The sequence below is a fragment of the Bison bison genome, unplaced genomic scaffold (genome assembly GCF_000754665.1).
Source record: "Bison bison bison isolate TAMUID 2011002044 unplaced genomic scaffold, Bison_UMD1.0 scf7180017864524, whole genome shotgun sequence".
NCBI lineage: Eukaryota > Metazoa > Chordata > Mammalia > Artiodactyla > Bovidae > Bison > Bison bison.
In genome coordinates, this window is record NW_011495075.1 from 96,640 (window position 1) to 99,842 (window position 3,203).

At 41.0% G+C, this 3,203-nt stretch overlaps 1 pseudogene; it reads right to left on the bottom strand.

Annotated features, from left to right (window-relative positions):
* Positions 1-539: 539 nt before the first annotated feature.
* The window catches only part of LOC104981853, a 6,413-nt pseudogene continuing 3,749 nt past the window's right edge, over positions 540-3,203 (bottom strand).

The following is a 3,203-nucleotide window of genomic DNA, read 5'->3' on the forward strand; positions in this document are numbered from 1 at the left end:
TCACATGGTCCTATAAACATCTTGGTGGGAGACTGGGAGCGATGGGCCACGGCCTCTCTGCTCCCCTGGCTCAGTTGCGACAATGCCACTGCACAGAGAAAGTGATAGTCCTCAAAATATCCCCACAACTCAGGCATCTGCCTCAGACTGAAAGATGCGTTTTCTATCTTCATGCCCAGAGTGATCCGGATCCTTCTGTTCCATGGGAACTAGGTCCTGCCACTAAGGGTTTGCATGTTGCAACTGAAGATCCTGCATGCTGCAAGGAAGACTGAAGATCCCACATGCCACAACTAAGACCCAGCAGGGCCAAGTAAAAACATACATAAGTATTTGAAATCAACAACAGAAGTAGTCATAACACTCAGTGTATTGAGTGCTTACTCTCAAACACCTCACTAAAGGCTTTACCTATGGACATTCCCTGCCTAGTTAAATCATGTCACATCTGCCCTAAGATACAGATGGTACAATGGCTTTCAATTTACAGAAGAGGAAACTGAGGCACAGCATGCCAACCATCAGCCCATCTTGTCCCCTCACTCTGTGAGGAACCTCATGCCACACACTACAGCCTGAGGACTCCAGAGTTTATGAGCAGTGCTTGTCAACTTCTGGGAGGGCTGTGGAGAGGGTGAAAAATACCTCTTGATCTGGACTTTGGAAGAGGACTCTTGATTCCCTTGCTCACAACATTCATATGAGTCATAGCTATCTTATTATTTTGATGTAGCACAGGGTATAGCCAATTCTTACCCTAGTGTCTTCTTGGACCTCCCAGTCACTGGAGAAAGTTGCCACCTGCTGCCCTTGTGAACAGTTTGAAAACTGAGAAAGGCTAGAAAACATCCTTCTGTTCTCTTGAGTGTCTGGAAAGATGGCATCTTGCAAATTGACTCCATGAGGCAAGAGGTTATAGTTCTCATCCATCCTAATGGGAAAAAAGGAGGTAAGAGCTGTAGACTGGACACCCATGGGGTGTACCGTCTTGAATCGAGAGTCAACAGAAGACTGTGACAGTGTTCCCAGTTATACAACGTCTTTTTTATTTTTTAAGTAGAGTTTAATTACAATGTTGTGCTAATTTCTGCTGTAAAGTGACTCAGTTATACATATACATACATTTTTAAATATCTTTTCCATTATGGTTTATCCCAGGAGATTGGATATGGTTCCCTGTGCTAAGGTAGGACCTTGTTGTTTATTCCAAATGTAACAGTTTGCATCTGCTAACCCCAAACACCCAGTCCGTCCGTCTCCCTCCCTCCATCGCCCTTGGCAACCACAAGTTTATTCTCTGTATTCATGAGTCTGTTTCTGTTTTGTAAATAGGTTCATTCGTGCCATATTTTACATTCCACATATAAGTGATATAGTATTTATTCTTCTCTTTGTGACTTACTCTGCTTAGTATAATTATCCCTAGTTCCATCCATGTTGCTGCAAATGGCATTCTTTCTTTCTTGTTATGGCTGAGTAATATTCATATATACGTACCACATTTTCTTTAATCATTCAACTATCAAGGGACATTTAGGCTGTTTCCATATCTTGGCTGTTGGGAATAGTGCTGCTATGAACATGGGGGTGCATGTATGTTCCTGAATTACAGTTTTGTCCGGGGCATATCCCCGACGAGGGGGACTGCTGGATCATATGGTGGTCCTATGAATTTTCTGAGGATCCCCCATACTGTTTTCCATAGTGGCTACCCCAACTTACATTCCCACCAACAGTGTAGGAGGGTTCCCTTTTCTCCACACTCTCCCCAACATTTGCTATTTGTTCTGTTTTTGATAGCCATTCTGCCTGATAGGAGATGGTACCTGGCTGCAGCTTTGATTTGCATTTATCTAAGAATTAGTGACGCTGAGTATATTTTTATGTGTCTAGTGGCCATCTGCATGTCTTCTTTGGAAGAAATGTCTATTAAGGTTTTCTGCCCATTTTTTGATTTTTTTTTTTTTGTTGTTATTGTTGAATTGTATGGTCTGTATACTTGAAATTAAGCCCTGGTCTATTGCATCAGTTGCAAATATTTTCTCCCATTTTTTAGGTTGTCTCTCTCTTTTTTTTTTTTTTTTACAGTTTTCTTCACTGTGCAGAAGCTTGTAAGTTTGATCAGGTCCCCTTTGTTCATATTTGGTTTTATTTCTATCACCTTGGGAGACTGACCTAAGGAAAAAAAAAAAGGTCCAATTTATGTCAGAGAACACTTTGCCCATGTTCTCTTCTAGGAGTTTTATGGCATCATGTCTTATGTTTAAGTCTTTAAACCATTGTGAGATATTTTTGTGCAGTGTGAGGGCATATTCTAACTTCACTGATTTACATGCAACTTCCAATTACACATCTACATGACTCACATTAGAGGAGTCACTCTCTCTGATTGTTTCTCTACCTCACACTGCATGTATCTATCCTTAAGTTTTTCAAAATATGTGAATTGGAGGATGGGTGCGAGTGAACATTTGTGAATCTCCCAAGCCGCCTTCCTTCCCCTAGTGGAGTGCTCCTTGTTTCCTGGGCAAAGGAAAGCCAACTGGAATGACCCAAGATTCAAGTCCTATCACTGCTACTTATCTCTTGTTTGACACACAATGAATTTCTTACATTCTCTAAGCTTAAATGTACAATCTATAAAACAAGGATGACAACAGCATTCTTCTTTGTTTAATGGTGGTGTAAGGAGTGCATTTTTAAAAAAATATGTAAAGCATTTGGCACAGAGTAAGCACAGTATAAAACTTAACATTTTTACAGAACCCTGCATAAAGTACCTGTTGGCAACATAGAGAAGTCAAGAGAAGGAAAAGGAGAGATGGAAGTGGCACTTCAGCCCAAAGTAGGCATTTGGGGGCTCACCAGGGAGTCTCCACTGCCACTTTCTCCTGTGACACTGACCAGAATCTGTTCTTCTCTCCGAGGGGCCCAGAATAACAGAGGAATGATTTATATGTGGTTGTTAACACACATCAGGGCAACACAGCCCTGTGAAATAGAAATCTTGTCAGACTACCACTTGACTCTGTATCTCTGCCCTAACATTTTATAAATATGTCAGAGAAAAAGAGGAAAGAGCTGGCTGACCACCAGAGAGCCAGTGGACAAAACTGTATTTCATTATAAAATTGGAAAAGAAAATAATGTCTTCTTAAGTACTGTGGCTCTTTTTACTTTGGAAAATAAAGTTTTCTTGTTGA